The sequence below is a fragment of the Bubalus bubalis genome, chromosome 24 (assembly GCF_019923935.1).
Source record: "Bubalus bubalis isolate 160015118507 breed Murrah chromosome 24, NDDB_SH_1, whole genome shotgun sequence".
Classification (NCBI taxonomy): Eukaryota; Metazoa; Chordata; class Mammalia; order Artiodactyla; family Bovidae; genus Bubalus; species Bubalus bubalis.
In genome coordinates this window covers 10,830,741-10,854,223 of record NC_059180.1, presented here as the reverse complement: position 1 = coordinate 10,854,223, position 23,483 = coordinate 10,830,741, and positions in this window count along the sequence as shown.

The following is a 23,483-nucleotide window of genomic DNA, read 5'->3' as shown; positions in this document are numbered from 1 at the left end:
GATATCTGTTTTCACCATTGGCTGCTGGAAACCTTAGAGCTACACATGTGTTCCATGCAGAACACACACATGGTCTCTGAGGTATGTCTGTCTGATTTAGATTCAATCCTGGATTCCTCTTATGCTCCTACTCTGGTTTGTCTTTCTGACTTACATGTAAAGATTTCAGTCCTGCTTCTTTACTTTTAAACTGAGTTTGTCCTCCATTTACAAATTTTTTTTTTTGTAATTATAAAATTGTATAGTCTATAGTACAGTGAAAAGTGAAAGTGTTAGTCACTTAGTCATGTCCGACTCTTTGTGACCCCATAGACCAGGCTCCTCTGTCCTGGAATTCTCCAGGCAAGAATACTGGAGTGGGTAGCCATTCCCTTCTCTAGGGGATCTTCCTGACCCAGGGATCAAACCCAGGTCTCCCACATTGCAGGCAGATTCTTTACAATCGTATCATTAGATCTACGTGTATCTATGATATACTTAGGGCTTCCCATGTGGCGTTAGTGGTAAAAAATCCAGCTTTTATTGCAGGAGATGTAACAGGCTCAGGTTCGATCCCTGGGTCGGGAAGATCCCCTGGAACAGGGCATGAAACCCACTCCAGTATTCTTGCCTGGAGAATCCCATGGACAGAGGAGCCTGGCAGGCTACGGTCCATAGGGTCACAAAGAGTCACACACTACTGAAGTGACTTGGCACACACACATGATATACTCACGAATACTATACCTATAGTATAATGTATAATCACATCTATGAGCAAAATAGCAAATCCTCATTACGCTGAAAGGGAAACAGACAAATATAAGAAAATCTCAACTCTAATCCAACTGCTATTGACGTTTTCGAGCACTGTTCTACTTTGGAGTCACCCTAGGATGGAGATGAGGCTTTGACCTTTTCACCCAGTGTTCCACAAGCTTAATGGTCCAGCTGCTTGGGCTGGGGATGACTTCTAGAGAAGGATTTCCTGTTGGAAATGTAATTGCATTTGGGACTAATTATAGAGGCCGTGACTATGTGTACAGGCTGCCATCTCAAACAGCCGGGAAACCCGACAAGGCCTGAGCTACAACCAGCTCAAAAATGGGTTATTTTAAAAATGGCTATTATCAATCATTAGCTGGTTACTTGCTGTTAGCCTATTTCAGTGAATTTTGAAATTTTCAAAGAAATTTATATGGACAAATAGCCCAAGACTGGGAGAAGGCAATGGCACCCCACTCCAGTACTCTTGCCTGGAAAATCCCATGGACGGAGGAGCCTGCTAGGCTGCAGTCCATGGGGTCGCTAAGAGTCGGACACGACTGAGCGACTTCACTTTCACTTTTCACTTTCATGCATTGGAGGAGGAAATGGCAACCCACTCCAGTGTTCTTGCCTGGAGAATCCCAGGGACGGGGGAGCCTGGTGGGCTGCTGTCTATGGGGTCTCACAGAGTCAGACACGACTGAAGCGACTTAGCAGCAGCAGCAGCAGCAGGATGGTAATGGGCTGCCCTGGTGGCTCAGGTGGTAAGGAATCTGCCTGCAGTGCAGGAAACCCAGGTGTGATCCCTGGGTCAGGAAGATCCCCTGGAGAAGGGAATGGCTACCCACTCCAGTATTCTAGCCTGGAGAATTTCAAGATCAGAGGAGCTTGGTTCAAAGAGTCAGACACGGCTGAGCAACTAACACTTTCACTTTTACTTTCAGGATGGTAGCAAGGGTAAGAAAAGGGATACCAAGGAGAAAATTGATCTCTTAAGCAGTTCTTGAGTTGTATTTCTTCATACCCCAAAGAGGACGGGAGTGAAACAAAAATGAAGTCTTTGATACAGCATTGTTTCATTAAATTATATTTTTATTAGTGTATAATTATGGAATGCTTTGGAGTCTGTAGAATGTCAGAGGACCTTTATCTTGTATCTAAAATAATAATGAAGCTGTGTTTTCTAGTCCTTCAACTGTGTTAGTCACTCAGTTGTATCCAACTCCTTTCGACCCCAGGGGCTGTAGCCCACCCAGGCTGCTCTGTCCATGGAATTTCCAAGGCAAGAATATTGGAGTGGGTTGCCATTTCTTTCTCCAGGAGATCTTCCCAAATCAGGGATCGAACCTGTGTCTCCTGTATCCTGGATTGGCAGGCAGATTCTCTACCACCTGAGCCACCAGGGAAGACTTCAACTAGTATTTTTTTTTAAAGGTCTTTTACACATGGACCATTTATAAAGTCTTTATTGAATTTGTTACAGTACTGTTTCTATTGTTTATGTTTTGTTCTTTTAGCTGTGAGACTTGTGGGGTCTTAGCTCCCCAACCATGGATTGAACCCACACCCTCTGCATTGGAAGGTGAAGCCTTAACCACCAGGGGAATTCCCTTCAACTAGTATTTATTAAGTATCTATTTTGTGCCAAGTCAGGGACCAATGATGACTTATTCCTGGTTCCTACCTTCAAGAGAGCTTCCCAGGTGGCTCAGTGGGTAAAGAACCCGCCTGCCAATGCAGAAGGCACAGGAGACTTGATTTTGATCCTTGGGTTGGAAAGATCCCCTGGAGGAGGGTATGGCAACCCTCTCCAGTATTCTTGCCTGGAGAATCCCATAAACAGAGGAGCCTGGTGGGCTACAGTCCAAAGGGCCACAAAGAGTCAGACACGACTGAAGCAGCTGAGCACGCATGCACACACCTCCAAGGAGCTACCCTTCTTGTGAGGTGGCAGCAGACTGCATAGTGATTGTGTTCTGCCTCTCCGAGGGGCTTTGGACGCACAAAGAAAGAACAAATTGAGGCAGCCTAGGGCAGCAGAGAATGAAGCCTCCCAGACTCTGAAGGACAGAGTGGAGTGAGCATGGCTATCAAGGTAGCAAACAGTGAGCAACACAAAGGTTGCAGCTGGGAAGATCTGGGTTGTTCCGAGCTGCTCTGAGTGTGGCTAGAGGATTGAATGGGGAAAAGTGGAAGGGCTGGCGCCCTGATGCGCTGCTCATCTCTGGGGTGCCTCCTAGACTGGTTCCCACACATCAGCATCTACTCCTCCCATTCAGGTCCTGCTGTTGTGCTCCCTGGTGTGGGCTCCACTTCTGTGCTGGTGGCAAGCTGGGAGAGCATGGCAGGAATTCAGCAGTTGGTAAGTGTTCAATCCGTGTCAGCTATTTTTGTTATCAATGCAGCTGGCAGCCATAGTTCTAGAAAGTTGCAGTCACTTGGGTTTGTGTATATTGTAGAGAGAAAGCAGAGAAGCTTTACAGACAGAGGGAAGAAGTCCCACACTGGGTAAAACCTTTTCAATTTAATCCCCAGAATGATCTCCTTGATCTTCCCCAGGAGAGCCCCTTCCCTCATGACACCTCTCCAAAAGAGAGAACCTTGGCTCATCTCTGTCCAGCATTCAGGACTACCCTGGTGGCTCAGAAGGTAAAGAATCTGCCTGCAATGCAGGAGACCCCGGTTTGACGCCTGGGTCAGGAAGATCCCCTGGAAAAAGGGATGGCTACCCACTCCGGTGTTCTTGCCTAGAAAATTCCATGAACAGAGGAACCTGGCGGGCTATGGTACATGGGGTTACAGAGTTGGACGTGACTGAGCGACTAACACTTTCACTTTTACTGCCCAGCACTCAGCTCCCAGTGGATGAGAGACTGATGAAGAGAGTGAAGCTGGCAGCCAAGTTTCCCCAGGGTGTAGGCCGGGGTGCTGCTGCGGTAAGTTTATAAACAGGACACGGTGTCACATCACCTCCCTCAAGCCTTCCAGAGGAAGGTAGACGCCAAGGCAAGCATGTGGATGTGGAATCCTCTGGCTCGAAAGACATCATTTCAATTCTCTCTTTGGTGGGGAATTGCTGACACGTCTGGAATTGCCACACTACACACACACCAGGCCACCATAGGCAAACCCACAACACTTATGCTCTGGAATGTCAGGCCTTTGAGTTTAAAAACAGACTTTAAAGAGCTTGACAGCCTGGCAATTGATCAGTGCTCTCTGCTCAGAATGAAAGCACAGAATGGTTTGTTGTGTCTGGATACACAGATGGCTGTGGCTGGAGAAATTTTTTCTCTATGGTACTCAAAACACCCATTTGTCTGATATTCCCCACTCCACTTTGTAATTTATTGTTTGGCATTTGGTATGCACAGCCTGGTAGTATAGTGAGTCTGCAAGTCATTTTTTAAAAATTCATGGTGCTGGTATATTCAGAACAACACCCACTGGTTTTTGACGACCACGAGATCAGGTTTTCGTTATCTTACTGTCAACTGATGGGTTGTCATTGAGTGACAGGTCCAGGGTCAGGACTCTGTGGGGTTTTCCAGTTTCTGTCTGAGCAAAGTACAGGGCCTTAGGACTTGAATTAGTGGCTTAGTGACTTGGATTTATTCTGAGTTTTTGTTCTGGTCCATAGAAGTTCTATCCTGACTTGGCCTCTCAGATTCCTTCACTCCACAGTCATGGAACATTTACTGAACTGTTACTCTGTGCTGGATGTTAAGGGTGTAGAGAGACCCAGGCACTTTGGCTAATCTCCAGGTTGTTCCCACTGAAGCAGATGGACAGGATTCTGAGCTGTACAGAGGTGTAGACAGAGGGAGGGTAGCCAGGTCAGCAGTGGGCAGCTGCCACAGCTTGGGTGGGGGGAAATGTGGACAGGGAGACTTGGGAATACTTTCCTTTTAAAAAACTGACTGTTTTCTGTTTAAAATCCAGACAATATTGTTTCGGGCAGTTGAAGTTCGCTTGTCTTCTACATGTACAGCCAGGGAAGAGTCTGACACACCACACTTAGTACCCTTTGGCAGTTTTGGAAAGAACTTTGGATATTACCAAAGTTCCACCATGTGGCCTTTATCAACTTACTCGATTTCTCTGTGCCTCAGTTTTTCCTTCTGTAACATGGGGCTCATCTAGATTGTTGTTGCAATGCAGTATAATACCATATATTCAAAGATTACCATTCAGAAAAGCCTTGTCTTACAACCAAATAGGTAACACATCTTGCCCATCTAAGTATTACCAATTTTCTAATCACTGTGAATTTTGAGATTCATGAAATGCAGATGTTAAAGAATTGCCTCATTCATAGCAGTTGTTTCCTATTTCCTCAAACAATAGATACAGGGTATAATGACTACCATTTTGGAGGATAAGGTTCTTTAGGTATTTTTGATGATAAAGAGTGCCCCATGCTCTGAAACATTGGGAAGCCTTGAAGATGCAGTGGGAGGTGTTACTCAATTACACTTTCTGTTTTCTGCGGTTCATGAGCCTATAAATGATGCACCACTCTCAAAGTCCCATCAACTTGAAAAATGACCAAATGATGTCAGCTCAGTAATGGTCATCCATATTGTGCTTTTGAACCCTGCTGCTCTAACTGGAATGAAATAAGGCACAGAGGGAAATTGGCTTTTCTCAAGTGCCATCTGTCCAGGTTACCTCTGCAGTGTCAGGAGATGGAGGGCTGGTACAGGCAGCCCAAGGTGAAAGAGACTCTGGTCCGTGGACCTCCTTGGAAGCGTGACTCTGGCCAGCCCCATCTTCCTTCTTTCTGTTTGCTATGTATTATTTGTGGATTGTCATTCTGGATTTGAAGTCTTCAAAATTTTCCTTTTATAATTCCTAATGATCTCCTGATATTTGTGTTGACTGCTTCATCCCAGGTGGCAGACTGGACCTTCTGCTTGCTTGCTGATTTCTGGCATAGACCTGAATGTTGCTGGTTCTCATATATGCCCAGCCCAAACCATAGAAGATTCAGCCTCAACCATCCTTATCTGGAATCTTGGACAATTCATCCACTAACAGGGGCAGAGGTGTCAAGCTTTAGACCAGCAGACCGCAACCCCCAGGCCATGGACTTTCCTGGTGGCTCAGATGGTAAAGAATTTGCCTGTAATGCAGGAGATGCAGGTTCCATCCCTGGGTTGGGAAGATTCCCTGGAGAAGGGAATGACTACCCACTCTAGTATTCTTGTCTGGAGAACTCCATGGACAGCGGAGCCTGGTGGGCGACAATCTATGCAGTCACAAAGAGTTGAACACAGCTGAGCGGCTAACACTTTTGATTTCTCTAACCCCCAGGCCACAGACTGGTACCTGGTACCGGTCCATAGCCTGTTAGGAACCAGGCCACACACAGGAGGTGAGTGGCGGGTGGGCGAGCAAGCAAAGCTTCGTATGTATTTACAACCTCTCCCCAGCACTTGCATTATTGCTTGAGCTTCCTCTCCTGTCAGATCAACAGTGGCAGCATTAGATTCTCATAGATTAGATTCTCTAACCCTACTATCCTTGAATCATCCTGAAACCGTCCCCCTCACCCCATCTCTGGAAAAATTGTCTTCCATGAAATGAGTCCCTGGTGCTCCCAAAAGGTTGGGAACTGCTGCTTTAGACTGTGATGTTCATCTCTCAAGACATAAATTCTCTCTGTTCCGTATCATCTTGGCTTACAACCTAAGGCATGATATTTAGCTTCTGAATCCCAGTGTCCTTGTCTGTGGAATGATGGAATGATACTGTATCAGGGCTGACCCTCCTAGAAAGGAGTGCCCAGGTGTAGTTACAAGTAGGACAGGAGGAGCCTGTGAGGCCTTCAGGCTTTGCTGGTGTGGGCGGGGAAAGCGGCCCGATTATACAGGCCTGATGCGTATGAAAGAAGAAAGGAGGAAGGAAGATTGGGTAGAAGAACTTAAAACGCTGGTGGAGCTCCTGGAAGCTCTTAGCCAGGTGCACGGAATGACATCTGTCACATCCGTACACAACTACTTTGAAAACTATAGCTTTGACTCTATGAACCTTTGTTGGCAAAGTGATGTCTCTGCCTTTTAATATGCTGTCTAGGTTGGTCATAGCTTTTCTTCCAAGGAGCAAGCATCTTTTAATATCATGGCTGTGCCACCTGATGCAAAGAGGTGACTCACTGGAAAAGACTCTGATGCTGGGAAAGATTGAAGGCAGGATGAGAAGGGGATGACAGAGGATGAGATGGTTGGATGGCATCACCAACTCAATGGACGTGAGTTTGAGCAAACTCCAGCAGAGAGTGGAGGACTGGGAAGCCTGGTGTGCTGCAGTCCATGGAGTCACAAAGAGCTGGACACGAGTGAGCAGTTGAACAACAACAACAGGAGCTCCAGTGCAGAGACTTCCCATACAGGAGTCCCACTTTGGGGCAGAACTGGCCAGGGCCTGGTGTGCCCTCTAAGCTCAGCCATCCACTGGGGCCTCTTAGCAGTGATCATCCCCATCTCATAGTCACAATTCATCATTGGGAAGTAAAACCGTTCATGTTTCAAATCAAATATTCATTGAAAACCTATTTCTGTAAAACACCAAGCTGAGTGATGTCACAAGGCATTTGCAAATTGCCTCAATACGTCCTGCAGAGAGAGAGAGGTAATATAATAAAAATTTTTTTTTTTTGAGTCAAAGGCTGGGGAAGATGGCAAGAGCAGGTGAGCCCCAGTTTAGGTGAACCAGGACTTTATCCCCAAAAGATAGAAGTTCAAATTTGGGTATTCAAAGGGACAGTGAAGATGTAGGATTGATTTGGGTTAGTATAGGGTTCAAGGCAGGAAGAACTAAGAAACCACAGGCTGGGAGCACCTTGGTGCTTATAATTCAGTGGGAGTGGAAGCCAGAAAATAGGTGGGGGCCCAGTTCTCTGTAGGGACTTTCCTGGCAGCTCAGCTGGTAAAGAATCTGCCTGTAATGCAGGAGACCTTGGTTCGATTCCTGGGTTGCGTAGATCCCCTGGAGAAGGGATAGGCTACCCACTCCAGTATTCTTGGGCTTCCCTGGTGGCTCAGCTGGTAAAGAATCTCCTTGCAATGTGGGAGACCTGGGCTTGATGCCTGGATTGGGAAGATCCCCTGGAGAAGGGAAAGGCCACTCACTCCAATATTCTGGCCTGGAGAATTCCATGGACTATTCAGTCCATGGTGTCACAAAGAGTCGGACATGACTGAGTGACTTTCACTTCACTTCACTTCACTTCAGTTCTCTGTGGAAGTTGAGGACAGAAGGGCAAGGTGCAGCCAGTTGGTCTGGGGTTCTGAGAGGCTTCTAGGCAGGAATATAAAGACACATGCTGTATAGATTGAACTGATGCATCTGAGCCTGGAGGAAACCTACAGAGGCAGGCATCCATCTGCCGGGGGAGGGGCACATGGCACACCACCTCATTGGGGTTGTCTCTACCGTGAAGCTGAGCAAAGTCTGCTTAGCAATGAACACAGTACTTTCCAAGTTTGCTCCTCTAGAGCACAAACTCGGAAGCACTCACTCTAACTTGGGAGTTAGAGCTGGCATTTTCTGTAATGTTCGCTTTGATTTCCATGCTATTAGAGAATTGCTTCCTGCTAGAGAACTTTTCCCTGGATGTTTTTTCTGGATGACTGGTTGGTTCCATGTGTTGGCTATTCAGAGGTCACACTTGGCTGAAATTCCCGCTCAGTCACCTCTGTCAATCCCATGGGGCCTTCCAGTGGGTAGAAATGAGGTAGAAGTGGTTGTTTCGTGTTGTTAATTGCTCAGAGAGATATATGGGTCTTGTGCCTACAGGTGGCATTTGAGTGAGAACTGAAGAATGGCCAGGGGCTTGCCTGGAACACACCTCCTCCCACCACCACGACTTTATCTGCCTGAGGACAAGAAAGTGTCAAAGTGTGAGTTGCTCCTTTGTGTCTGAGTCTTTGCAATCCCATGGACTGTAGCCCACCAGGCTCCTCTGTCCATGGGATTCTCCGGGCAAGAGTACTGAAGTGGGTTGCCATTCCCTTCTCCAGGGGATTTTCCCAACCCAGGGTTCGAACCCAGGTCTCCCACATTGCAGGCAGAATCTTTACCATCTGAGCCATTGACACTGGTGTGTCCAGCAGGTGTCCCCCAAAGTTTTGGGGGATACAGAAAGCACTGTCTGTTTGTAGACATGCTGATGGTGGACAGTGGGTGGAGCATGGAGGAAAAAGTAGGGCTTGGAGAGAGGTGGGTCCTGCGGAGCAGAGCCCGAATGAAGCACCTGGGCTTGATCCCAGAAGAGTTCAAAAACTATGGGAGGGTTTGGAGCAGACAGTTGGTATGATCAGATTTGCTTCTAGAAAGATGACTTTGGCAGAACTGCTGAAGGGTCAAGAGTTGGCTTGAAGAAGTGTTAGGAGTGTTCAGCATTAATCCATGTGAATAAATGGTGGGGACCAACAAAGGTGGTGTCAGAGCACGAGGAGGGAAGTGCTGCTTGGAAAGAGCAAAGAACCAGGTCCAGTGAAAGCAAGAATGTAAACCACAGTCACCCACAAGAATGGGCGACTCAGAGAGTAGAGTCAGCAAGGAGTCCACAGGAAGCAGGTCCAGCTTCTGAGGCAACATCCAGAAGGACCTTTTGGGGAGGGCCAAGGCCTCCTGCAGCAGTGAGCTTCTACTGGTCTTAAAGATTTTTCCCAGCCTGGTGTCCATGCCCATCCAACATCGACACTGGTGTGTCCAGCAGGAGAAAGATGTGATAGAATGAGTGGTTTCTGACCAGCCAGTGAATATAAGTTAGTCTAGATGAAACCCCTGAAACTGGGTGATTTGGTTGATTCAGTCAAATAATGATGCCCACTGATATTTTGAGTTTTAGTTTTTTGGCCACACTGCACTCCATGTGGGATCTTAATTCCCCAACCAGGGATTGAACCTGTGTCCACTGCATTGGAGGTATAGCATCTTAACCACTGGGCCTCTGGGCAAGTTCCACCCATTGATAGTTTGATATTCAATACTGGGTGGCAGTAGTGGTAAAGAACCTGCCTGCCAATGCAGGAGAATATAAGAGATGAGGGTTCAATCCTTAGGTGAGGAAGATCTCCTGGAGGAGGGCACAGCAACCCATTCTGGTATTCTTGCCTGGAGAATCCCATGAACAGAGAAGCCTGGTGGGAGGCAGTCCATGGGGTTGCAAAGAGTTGGACACAACTGAAGTGACTTATCACAGTAGAGCATAGCACAATATTTTGGTACTGAGTTGCCCCTTTCCTCTTCCTGGGGCATTGGCATTACATCTGGTCATTTAGGCAATGCAATAGCACCTGTGCTCAGGTTTTGACATCTGGAAGATGATTAATTACTTCATCTTTTCTTGTCTCCAGCTTTCATATTCAAAGGTTGAATAATAACAGCCCCTGGCCATCATGAAGTTCAAATTTTGAGTAGGGGCCTCAGCACAGTGCCTGTCTTGCAATATTGTTGTTGTTGTTGAGTCGTTAAGTCCTGTCTGACTGTTTTGTGACCCCATGGACTGTAGCCCACCAGGCTCCTCTGTCCATGACATTTCTCAGGCAAGAATACCAGAGTGCATTGCCATTTCTTTCTCCAGGTGGTCTTGCAATCAACCTCTGTAAATGTTAGCCAGTATGAAGATTATTACACATCCCTTTGCCTTAGAATGTTTTTGTCTTTTCATATTCTCCTAGCTCTTGGGGATGCCTGCATCCTAGGATACCTGCTGCTTCTACGTCCAGTCTTAGAGTGGTGGGTCTCTAATCACAACTGCAGCCTCCACACCATTCCTTAGCCAGCCTCCCATCACCTGCCCTCCACCCCTTCTCCTCCACATCCTTTCAGAGTGTCTGGAACAATGGAGGAGACCTGTTTGATTACAGTCAAAAGTCTCTCCGGGAAGTTCCAACCCTTTCAAGGTAATTTGGCATGATTTTATGGAAGTGAGCCTTGGGGAAAATTCAAATGTCAAGCATAATTTGGTACTTGAAACATGAAAGAAAAAGCGTTCTGATTTCTTTTCATCTGCATTTCCCCTCCACACTCTGTCTGGCCTTCCTCCTTCTCTCTCAGGGGTCATTACCTCACAGTGGGGGCCAGAGGTGGAAGCAACAGTAGCAGGTGGCAATCTTTTAACTCTCCCTTTCCCCGAGTCCAGCACAGCCATTCAGTCTCATTCACTTACCAGGCATCTTTGCTGACCTCATTTTCTAGGTGCTGTCAAGGCAGAATGCTTTAATGAAAGCTGAAATTTCAGCTTAAGGATCAGCAATTATTTATACACACTAGATGATGAGTTAAAGTTCCCTTATATGTGATCCCAGGTTGTGCTAGTGATAAAGAATTAGCCTACCAATGCAGGAGATGCAAGAGATGTGGGTTTAGTCTCTGGGTCAGGAAGGTCCCCTGGAGAAGGATGGCAGCCCACTCCAGTATTCTTGCCTGGGAAATCCCCTGGGCAGAGGAGCCTGGTGGGTTATAGTCCATGGGGTCACAAAGAGTCAGACTTCTCTGAGCAATTAAGCATTCATTGGAAGCCTGGAACACCATCTCATGATCCTATTTTGCTAGGAGTTCTTGATACCCAGGTACAGACTGGAGGAGTTGGTTTTTGTTTTTTTTTTTTTTATCCAATCATGCTCTCCCAGGCTGGGATGTATGAGTGGATTCCAGTTTGTATACTGTGAGACAGAAACCAATTGGCAAGACCACTTTCTGGGTCTAGAGGGGCACACAGCACAGTACCTGCTGTGAAGGTTGAAAAATGGACTATTTCCTGCCATATACGTAAACAAGGAGGTCACAGTCATCGGCAATTCCAGCTCTCCACTGTGAGCCTAAGGGCACTCAGGAAGGAGGAAAATACCTCTGATCTCACAACCATCAGCTTGCAGCCACTCCCTATGGTGAGTCCAAGGGAGCGCACAATGTGAATAACATGGGATACTGGCCCAGGATAGCTGACTGTTGTTCAGTCACTCAGTCATGTCCAGCTCCTTTCGACCCCATGAACTGCAGCACGCCAGGCTTCCCTGTCCTTCACCATCTCCTTCAGCTTGCTCAAATTCATGTTCGTTGATTTTGTGATGCCATTCAACCATCTTATCCTCTGACATCCTCTTCTCCTCCTGCCTTCAATCTTTCCCAGCATCAGGGTCTTTTCCAATGGGTTGGCTCTTCTTATCAGGTGGCGAAAGTATTAAAACTTCAGTTTCAGCTTTAGTCCTTCCAATGAATATTCAAGGTTGATTTTCTTTAGGATTGACTGGTTTGATCTCTTTGCTGCCCAAGGGGCTCTCAAGAGTCTTCTCCAACACTACAGTTCAAAAGCATCCATTCTTTGCTGCTCAGTGTTCTTTATGGTCCAACTCTCACATCCATACATGACTACTGGAAAAACCATAGCTTTGACTAGATGGACCGTTGTCAGCAAAGTAATGTCTCTGCTTTTTAATAAGCTATCTAGATTTGTCATAGCTTTTCTTTCAAGGAGAAAGTGTCTTTTAATTTCATGACTGAAGTCACCATCTGCAGTGATGTTGGAGCCCAAGAAAATAAAGTCTCTTACTGTTTCCATTGTTTCCCCATATATTTGCCATGAAGTGATGGGACCAGATGAATAGCTGAGATGCCCATGAAAGGAATGATTTCAGTAAGCATTTTCCCATACATAGAAAAGCACTAAACTCCTTAACTTGGGATATTTGGTTTTCTTTAATTCATGAAAATGCTTTTGCTGTTCAGACAACCTGCCCTTTGTTGCAAAACTTCTATATAACCTGACTCTTTCCTTAACCTTCTCAGAGCAGTTCTCTCAGGGTTAACTTGAGATGCTGTCTTCCAGGCTTGAAATTCTAAAAATTCTTGCTGAATAAAACAGAACTCTCAACGTTTAGGTTGTGACTATTTTTTAAGTTGACAAGTTCTTCTTGGTTGTTTCACCTCTGGATCCATTTGGTTGATCTGGGCCAAAATCTATCTTTAAAAAAAAAGTTTAATGAAGTATAGTTAATTTACAGTGTTGTGTTAATTTCTTCTCTACAGCAAAGTGACTCAGTTATGCATATACGTATATATGTGTGCATGCACGTTAAGTCACTTCAGTCATGTCTGACTCTTTGTGGCTCTATGGACTGTAGCCTGCCAGGGTCCTCTGTCCAGGGAATTCTCCAGGCAAGAATACCAGAGTGGGTTGCCATGCTCTCATCCAGGGGATCTTTCCAACCCAGGGATCATATCCTTGTCTCCTGCATTGGCAGGTTCTTTACCACTAGCATGTATATTCTTTTTCATATTCTTTTCCATTATGGTTTGTTGCAGGTTATTGAATATAGTTCCCTATGCTCTACAGTACAACTCTGTTGGTTATCCATCCTACATATCAAATCTGTCTCTTTTTGAATCTATCACCAGATCAAGGGAAGTTATACTGCTATTTAGCACAGGACAGACAACCAGCTTTCCAAAGACTGTGCTTAACTTGGTTTTATAGTTTCTGCAAAGTATTAATCATAAGAATTTTCCCACTGAAATGTTTCAAGACCACTGCCTCACCGGTTGCCCATCTGTTGGTGTGGTCAGTTGCTGTGAGCATTATTTCCCTAGCCAATAAGGGCACGTGGATGGTGAGATATCTCATTGGTTGGCCTTGTACCATCTAATGTCATCACAGGTGGGGAAAACAGCAGAAATGGGCAAAGCTTTAGTGATGGCTCAAAAAATGACAAGTCAGAGTCCTTCCTGCAGTGGTATGAACTTTCTTATGTCTAAAGAAATGATGCTCAAAGTGCCATCTCTTGACCAGCAGCATCAGAGTTACCCAGGATCTTGTTAGTAGCGTAAATTCTTGGGCTCTGTCCTGGACCTACAGAATCTGAATCTCTGTGAGCCAGCAAACTGTATTTTAACAAGCCCTTCAGGTGATTCTGATGGCAGCTTAAGCCTGAGAAACACTGCTCTGGAGCTTGGAATGGACTCATTCCCTTGACAGCTGAACATTTTCTTAGTCTGCTGGACAGGCTCCTGTATGTTGGAACACGCTGCAACACTTTTACAGGAGATGGAAGCTTTTCTTACGGATACATTTGTCCAAATCTTTAACTTTTATAGATAAAAACTTTGAGACTAGAAAAAGGCGCGAGTGTAGGAGGAGCTACCCAGTGTCACACAATGAACTGCAGAAATCAGAATGGCTTTTAGTTCTCTGGATCCCACTTCAGCAGGATCTGTTCTAGGAGCTTAAGAAGATGCTTGGAAGAGGATGGATGGATGGATGATTAAGGAGGTGTGTTGGTAAAAGATCGTGCATTATGTTGGGATTAGAATTGCTTTCAAACTCTCATTCTCTCCATATGGCCAAGGGAGAATCATTGCATCCCAGCTCCAAGCCTCAGTTTCCTCATCCAAAAATTGGGAACAACAATCCACATGTTGCCTTCCGCTATGAGATGTGAAGAGATCTGCAAACTGTAATGTGGAATTTGCCCAGGAAGTAGCAGAAGCGTAAGAAGCAGCAGCCTCTGCTGCCTTTTTACAGGGAGCCAGTGTCTGGGCAGGGCTTCCCTGCTGGCTCAGTGGCAGAGAACCTGCCTGCCCAGGGAGGAGACGCGATTCAATCCCTGGGTCAGGAAGATCCCCTCGAGAAGGAAATGGTACCCCCTCCAGTATTCTTGCCTGGAAAATCCCATGGACAGAGGAGCCTGGTAGGCTACAGTCCATGAAGTCACAAAGAGTCAGACCCGACTTAGCAACTAAACAACAATAAGTGTCTGGACAGCCGTGTTCTGTCAGACAGCGGGGAGCTAGCATGCCTCAGGGTTGTCAGAGAGGCCACAGAGCTCTCACCAGGTGGAAAAACTATCCTTTCCTTTCATTGACTAATTCACATGACAGGTTTTCCCATTCTGGTTCCGGCTCTATCAAAACCAGTGAAACAACCTCTTATGTGATAATCATTTTATCACTCGGCTGCTATTGTAAATAAGGGATGGAGGCCTCTGTGCAGGGCCATCTTTACAACAGCTCCATCTAAATGCAAATGTAGATCCCCTGCCAAACAGAGAGGTGAGAGCTTTCCTATTAGCAGGCAGGAGATAGGAGAGTTAATTTAATGCTAAAACATTCCTGAGCAAGGAGAGCAATTTCCCCCGTTGAGCAGTGGCCTCATTTTCTCTCCATGACCACTGAGCCCATAATATGATAATTTTTACCTTTTTAAACTTTGCTGAAGGAAAAAGGACAGTCATCTATCTTTGGAAATGGCTCCTTCTGCATTCATTTTTATCTACAAAAATGCAGATATTTGTCTATTTGGTGAATGAATGGCCTGGAAAGAAGCTAAAAGATGAAGATGACTTCAGTGCTGTGATGTGCTGGGATTCAATGCCTACACTTGACTCCATGAACTCCCTACCGGCAGGCTTGCTGTGTAATGGTATTTGCCCAGCCCAGACTAATCGGCTCATTTTCTTCCTCCCTATGGCCGGTCTCCCTGGGCTGAGCAAAGAGGAATTGAAGAGGAGAAGGGAAGAAAAAGAACATGCACAAGCAAGTCCATTCATGTTGCCGTTATCGGGGCAGTGGGTTGTGGGACTTCAAATGAGTCCTTCTTTGAGGAGCATCTTGGGTCAGATGCTTTTAAGCTGTGTGACCTTGAATAATCACTAAGCCTCACTGAGGGTTCTCATCAGTGTAGGGATGGGAGATAATCCACCATGCGTCTGGAGAGAGGCAGAAAGGGGTGAAAGTTTTCTGAACCCGTTTCACCTGCTTCCCTGAGTCAACAGCCTCATACTCCCTGGCAACCTTGGGGGAAGGCAATGTAAGCCCCATTTTACAGATGGGGAAATGGGCTCAGGTGCTTCTCCTGCTCAAGGCAGAACTGCTAGTGGAGAAACTATTGTCAACCGTCATGGCTTGTTGATTCCACACTTGCGAACTCGGTTACCTAAGAAAGACTTCTGTTCAAAGAGTGCCTTTGTAAATCCAATTTGTTTTTAAGTCCAACAAAGTTAGCCTTGGTACCCAAACAACACAATTGGCTATATAATACTCTACTGTCATAGGTTTATAAATACTTTTCACACAAATAATACATAAGGAACAAACACAGAAAGTAAACATTTTTCATTTTACAGTGCAGTACCGTGAAAAGTACAGTTCAGTTCAGTCACTCAGTCATGTCCGACTCTTTGAGACCCCATGGACTGCAGCATGCCAAGGCCTCCCTGTCCATTGCCAACTCCCAGAGCTTGCTCAAACTCATGTCCGTCGAGTCCATGATGCCATCCAACCATTTCATCCTCTGTGGTCTCCTTCTCCTCCTGCCTTCAATCTTTCCCAGCATCAGGGTCTTTTCCAGTGAGTCAGTTCTTTGCATCAGGTGGCCAAAGTGTTGGAGTTTCAGCTTTAGCATCAGTCCTTCCAGTGAATATTCAGGATTGATTTCCTTTAGGATGGACTGGTTGGATCTCCTTGCAGGCCAAGGGACTCTCAAGAGTCTTCTCCAACACCACAGTTCAAAAGCATCAATTCTTCGGCGCTCAGCTTTCTTTATGGTCCAACTCTCACATCCATACATGACCACTGGAAAAACCATACAACAGCTGCATACATGGGCTGGCACTGAGTGTAGAGGCGAGAAGAGTTACTGACTGCAGGAGGGAGAGGAGGTGGGAGATGGTAGAGCTGAAGGATCGTTAGCAATAGGAGATGGAGGGGCAAGCTTCGATCTCACTCATATCTGACACTGGTGGAAGGTTCTGGGCTTGAAATAAACATACTGCAGTACTATATATAAGACTCTAAAGTACACAAAAGCACCACCACTTGTAGAGAATGCAGATACATGAACAAACTTCCAAACGTACCCTATTGGACATGCGAACGTGAGTTTCCATCTTTGAAAGTTCACGACTTGAAGGTTCGTATGTTACTTGCTGTACTTGCTAAGACTTATCTGTAATCATCAAATTGTTACTCACTCTTTCCCAGGCATTTATGGACATACATAGACCTGAAAAAAAAAATTGAGTTGTCAAACGCATACATTCCTGGCTGAGGTCTATCAAGGTGACACTGTTGTTTCTGCTCAGACTTTGACGAAGGTCCCTTTCGTAGTGTATTTAGCATCACGTTTTCCACATTTCTGTGATTTGGGTTGTGATTTTGCTGCTTTGAACAGCTGCCACGTGTACTGCTAGAGAGCTGTCTGGTGTTCCCAAGTGCAAAAAGGCTAGGATGTGTCCTATGGAGAAAATGCACGTGTCAGGTGAGCCCTGTTCAGGCAGGGTTACAGTGCTGTTGTCTGTGAATTCAACGTTAATGAATCAAGCATATCCTATGGGGCTTCCCTGGGGGCTCTGACTGTAAAGAATCTGCCTGCAGTGCAGGAGACCCAGGTTCGATCCCTGGATCGGGAAGATCCCCTGGAGAAGGAAGTGGCAATCCATTCCAGTATTCTTGCCTGGAGAATCCCACGGACAGAGGAGCCTGGTGGGCCCCAGTCCATGCGGTCACAAAGAGTCAGACACGACTGAGTGACTAATACACACATATATTCAACAAGGTGTCTTTAAACAGAAACACAGATAAAACATGTGTTGACTGGTTGATGAAAATGTATTTCCCTCAGTAGCAAATTCGGTGTTCACTAATTCATTGTTTGCCATGACTTTATGGCACATGATTACAATGAATCACGAGTGCTGACTGTTGTTGTTCAGTCACTAAGTCATGTCCAGCTCTTTGTGACGCCACGGACTGCAGCGTGCCAGGCCCCTCTGTCCTCCACTATCTCCCGGAGTTTGCTCAAATTCATGTCCATTCATAGTAATGCTATCTAACCATCTCTTCCTCTGCCACCTTCAGTCTTTCCCATCATCTGGGTCTTTTCCAATGAGTCAGCTCTTTGCATCAGGTGGCCAAAGTATTGGAACTTCACCTTCAGCATCAGTCCTTCCTTCTGGCCCTGCCCCATGACCCCCTCACCCCAGCCAGAGTTCCGTTCTCCCCGTTTGCTTATCAGCTGGGCTGCCTTGAGTGACTTCCGTGTTCTGTTGCTTCTTCTATAGGGTGGAGTTCTTAATACTATTTGGCCAGGTTGTTTAGGGAGTCAGGTGAGATTAATATATCTAAACTTTAGCTTAGCACAGTGCCTGGATCATCATAAAATTTAATGACTATGAATACATCTAATAGGATCTCAGGTTAGAATTATTTTTCTGATGCTGGTGTTCTGCGCCTTCCCTGGCTGGTTATTCTGCCTCTTGTCTGAGCCTCCCTTTTAATCTCTGCCTGTCTTTTCTGCTGCTGATCCCTTTCTGACGGCCTCTCCTGGCCTCTCTGTTTCTGGACCTTACAAGCTCTGGATCCTCTCTGTAGTGCCCAGGATTCACTGGTTTTCTGTGGGGGAAATAGGAGCTATGGGCTTACTCCAGCCACACTCTATTTCATCCATAGTTGTAGGTGCAGGGGGATGTCGGGTTGAAGCCACCTAGCACATTCAGTCACTGCCCCTCCCCAACCATGGTGCTTTGCTTGGTCCAGCCCACTGAGCAGGGGCTGCTGAAGGAGTTGCTCCCTGAGAAGACAGTGATCAGGGGGCAGGCCAGAGTTTAGATGATACTAGGATGTATATATGTGGCTTCCCAGACGACTTCTATCACATTTACAAATACACATATTCATACATCACATACAATAGTGAGTCTGGGAGGCAGACTCCCCCAGAGCCTCGGCTGACACAGTTACACCTCTTAGGAATTCTAGCAAAGGGTGCTGGGCTCCTAGAGTAATGGGCTCCATGTGTTCTCTCCTGCCCTGCCCAGCCCACCCCTCTTCAGGGTTCAGTTTGTCCAGTAGGGAGAGTTGCCTCAGGTGGGTTTGAAGGCTTGTGATTTGGGCTGCAGGGAGCTGGGGGACTGTTTGCGCTGACCAGAGTGGCTCTGCAGAAGGCGGTGGTGCAACAGCGAGTGGTGAGTGAGGCTGCTGGTGGGAAGGCAGAATGTGCAGTAATGATGGGGTTGTGTAACCAGGGGCCACTCTGGGGGCCGGGGCCCGGTGGAGCCCAAGGCTGAGGGCAGGCTGAATGAGGGCAGGGTCTTTGCATGAAATCCCTGCTCACCAAAAGTCTGAGTCTTGTTGTAGACAGACCCAGTCACATCAGGGTGGCCAGAGGTGCTCAAAGATACTGATACTCCTTTGCCAGGCCCAGAACCTGCAGTGGTAAAGAATCCACCTGCCAAGGCAGGAGACATAAGAGACATGGGTTCGATCCCTGGGTCGGGACGATCTCCTGGAGGAGAAAATGGCAACCCACTCCAGTATTCTTGCCTGGAGAATCCTATGGACAGAGGATCCTGGCTGACTATAGTCCATGGAGTCATAAAAAGTGAGACATGACTGAGTGTGCATGTGTGTGCTCACACACACACACACATACACACACACAGATGTATATATGTATATATCAACGAGGGATTGCTCTACTGTGACAGAGGTACAAGAAATGTGACACAAATCAGGAGAGGGTGGGATGCACTGGGAGAGCAGCACTGACCTATATGCACTACCATGTGTAAGATAGACACTGGTGGGAAGCTGCTGTGTAGCACAGGGGCTCAACTCAATGCTCTAGAGGGGTGATGACCTTGAGGGGTGAGATGGGGGTGGGGTGGGACGGAGGCTCAATAGTGAGGGGATATATGTGTACAGGTAGCTGATTCACACTGTTGTATAGCAGAAGCTAACACAGTGTGGTAAAACAATCATCTTCCAGTTAAAAAAATAAGTATCACATAACAGGAAAAAATATCTATAAATAGAATGCCACGTCCCCAGCTGGCTGGGGTCATTCAGAACCTGCAGTCCAGGTTCGATGCATGAGACAGGGTGCTCAGGGCCGGTGCACTGAGATGACCCTGAGGGATGGGATGGGGAGGGAGGAGGGAGGGGCGTTCAGGATGGGGGACACATGTACATCCACAGCTGATTCATGTCAATGTATGGCAAAAACCACTCCAATACTGTAAAGTAGTTAGCCTCCAATTAAAATAAATTAATTAAAAAAAAGTCTGATATTTAGGATGTCTCCCCATTGGACTGTATAAAAACTCAAGAGTTTACATAGTCCCTTCAAAACAAGGGTGGGATGCTAGCTGGGGGCAGCCGTGACACCTCTTGCAGGGCTGTCCAGCGCTGTCCAGCAATGTCCCCGAGTCGGGCACCAGGGATGCACCTCCAGAACACCCATGCTGCTGAAGTTCCAAGGCGTGGCCCTAAGCTTCATGGCTCTAAGCCTTGGCCCCATGCCCTACATACATTCTGGCCTCTCCAGTTTCCTCGTAAGTGTGGCCATAGGACTTTCCCCTTAGTGGAACTCCAGACCCTATTTCTATGTCCAGCACTGAGTGGAAGAGTCTGGAAATGAGTGAAGGAAGAGAAGAGCAAGATTTCAACTAATTTCTTACCCTGTTATACTAATCAAGCATTTGAATAATTCCCCAAGCAGAAGCAGAGCAGGAGAGTGGTTGTCAAGGCTTTATTGGAGGGAGATTGGAAATAGTTCACCAAGGAGACATCTTCATTGCTAAGGGGCCTCTTTGGAAACTCTGGACATCTACCCTTGGCCTATCTCTTTTAGATTTAAAGGGGCAGTTTACTCATCACTCAGGAGGTTCAGGTTGAACAAAGAGTTTTTGTTAATGAGAGTCTTTGTTAATAAAGAATCTTTGTTAATAACAGCTGCTGTCTGTTAATGAGATTTGTACCTTTCTCCCTGGGCTGTGGACAGAAGTTTTCCCAGTTGTGGTTGGGAGATGAAGAAATTCCTCACCCGGTGATACCTTGCTAGGTGGATGCTGGTGTTCACATTTCATCCTTGCAGTAACCTGAGAATTAAGTACTAGCACTGTCCTATTTTACAAATGAATAGAGTAGTTTGAGAGTTGAGATATACTGAAAATCCGATGAGCAACTTTGGTAAGGAGACTAGCCATTCAAACGGTGACAAGCCGAGTCCAAACCCAGTGTTTCCAGGCGCTGAGCCCTCATAGGAGGTGTCGGGATAAATCAGGCATAGATTGTCTTCCCTCAACAATTTGTCAGTCTGCTGGGAGTTTACATTCTGTTGCATTTTATTGTATTTTTTTAAGATCGTGGTAAGTGCCAGAGGGGTTGCCCGGGGCTACTGTTTGGAACGGGCCACCCCACTCACGAGAAGCTTGGTGGCTGCAGTATGTCAGTTTCCACTGTGTGGCACTCCTGCCAGGCCATGGAGAAAGTGATTGGCGGGGAGGTTGTCTAGAGTCTTTCTCCTGCAAGAGTGGGTGTTGAGAGCAGAGTCAAGTAAAACCAGGATCCTGGAACAAAGACCGACCCACTCTCCTTGCTGAAAACCTGGGAATAGCCCTGGCTTCCTATCTTTCTATTGGCTTGGTTGTTTAGATTTTCACTGGAGTCTCTGAACTGCCTCAGTGGCATCATCATCATCATTATCTACTTAAGCTCACTCCAGCTGTGTTCTTTGATTCCAATCAGAGCAAGTTTAAGAAATACCCAGCACCATTCTTTTTTTAAAATTTATTGATTCATGTGGCTGAGCCAGGTCTTAGCAGCTGCACTCAGGATCTGTGATCGTCATTGTGGCACATGGGATCTTTACTTTCAGCTTGTGAAGTCTAGTTCCCTGACCAGGGATCGAACCCTGGGCCCCCTGCATTGGGAGTTTAGAGTCTTAGCCATTGGACCACAAGGGAAGTCTCACGTAGATCCTTTCTTTAACCCAGTTCACCACTCCATGTGAGGGCCTTGGCTCTGCTGAGTATCAACCAGACTCAGAAAATAGACTCTGGAATCCCTACCAATCAAAACCCCCAGTGCCAATCTCAGGCTTTTCTTTTGGGGGGAGGCCTCGGGGGGGCAGGGTTAGCCCTGCTGTTTCTTAGTTTAGAATCTGTCAAAAAGTGTCAAAATAATGGGAGAGGTTAAATGTCTGAATCCAAATGATTGTTCACAGGCACCTGTCCAGTCTGGAGAGTGTACTGTGTAGACATATGCAGAACAGGCGAGGAGCAAAAGGAAGGGCCCAGCTCATAAGTTATGATAAAATGACAGGAGTTGAGAAAGACAGGGTGCACAAATCAGTTTCACAGAACCAAGAGTTGGTTGGTTGTCATCGATAAAATCTTTGTGAACCTGACATTCTGCAGCCACCAGGCTTCATAAATATCCTGTTTACTTAGTTAAACCAATAAAGATGAAATGTATTTCCTTTCCTCATACAAGTGGATTTCTCTTGTTTATGAAGGTTACAGCCTTCAAATCCTGTGCTTTCTGACTCCAAAGTCCATGAATTCATCCGTCATGCCTATTGGTCTTCCAATGTTAGCATACATAAGAATTACCCAAGGAGCTGTTTCTGATTTTTGGCCCTATCGCTCAGAACTTGAGTCAGAGGATCTGGGAGGGGCACCCAGGAATTGGCATTTTTTGATTGAATCAAGGACTGCAGTTGGGGGAATATTTCAGTACCCTTGATAGCCTTCAGAAATCTTCTGCAAAAATGGAATTAAGTGTTAGCCTAATGCACCGAGAAACCATTTACAAATTGAGAAAGAAAATTATACCAAGACCCATTTTCCTTAAAATAGGGGTTGATTTGGCTTTTTGGTCCCTTTATGAAGATCAAAAGTCCCTTTTCCTCCAGCCATTTTCCATGGGATTATGATTTTTTTTTTTGCCAAAGATGATTACTTAAAAAAAAAAAAGTGTGAGTGGGATGAGGTGGTCTCCCAGGCACAGTGAGTGAGGAACCACAGGATGCTATTAGCACATCCTGCTTTCATTGATCAGAGTGGCTTCCAACCTACTTTAAAATCTTTCACGCTTTCTATTGAGAAACAGTATATTACTTCTAGTTAGAACTGATGCTGGGGATTCAGGCCTTATGTAAGGCAGCTCTAGAGATATTTCGGAGTTTTTCTTCATGTCTAGTGCCTGCTGTGTTCTCCAACCCACTTTTCTTGAAGGGATCAACCACTGAACAGGGCAGGAAATGGAGTTTGAAGTGCCATCGATTCACTTGGCCCAGCTCTTTTTATTTTTCCTGTCGGTGTCCCGAGGGGAAAAAAGAAATACACTAGGGAGTCAAGAGTTGGGGAGGTTTATCTTGAAAGAGATGCCGAGGGTGAGGCAATGTAACAAATTAAAGAGATAAAAGACAGACTTCAACAATGTAGATAACTTACAGTCGCTGTTCCCTTTTGGATGTCTTTGCTCCAATTAATACTTTCTACAGCCTTAAGGTAAGATTATAAAGTAGGTAATAAGATCCTCTAAATCCTACTGTTTTGAAAGAATTCTTATTGTCTAATACCCTTGGCTTTTCTGTAATGCTTTCAAGAGGTTTCAAGCCAAAGTTCCAGAAATGTAGGGCTTCCTCCCCTTTAGCCTGGGAGATAAGTAAAAATAATTGATTCTTCAGGGTCCTTAATTTGTTGGGATTGCAAACCGAATCCTCAAAAGATCATGGTCAATTTGTTATATAAATGTTTCTAGGATGAAAAAAAAGGTAAAGTCGGAGTAAGATTTGAGTCAGGTTGAATAAAAGTCTTAGGATTATGTGTGTGTCTATACTCAATATTTTAAATGGTCTTTGGACATGTTAATAAAATTATATTAAAAAAAAAAAAAGAGTGGCAAGCACTGCTTCTCTGGGACACCGGGAAGGTCTTTTAATACTC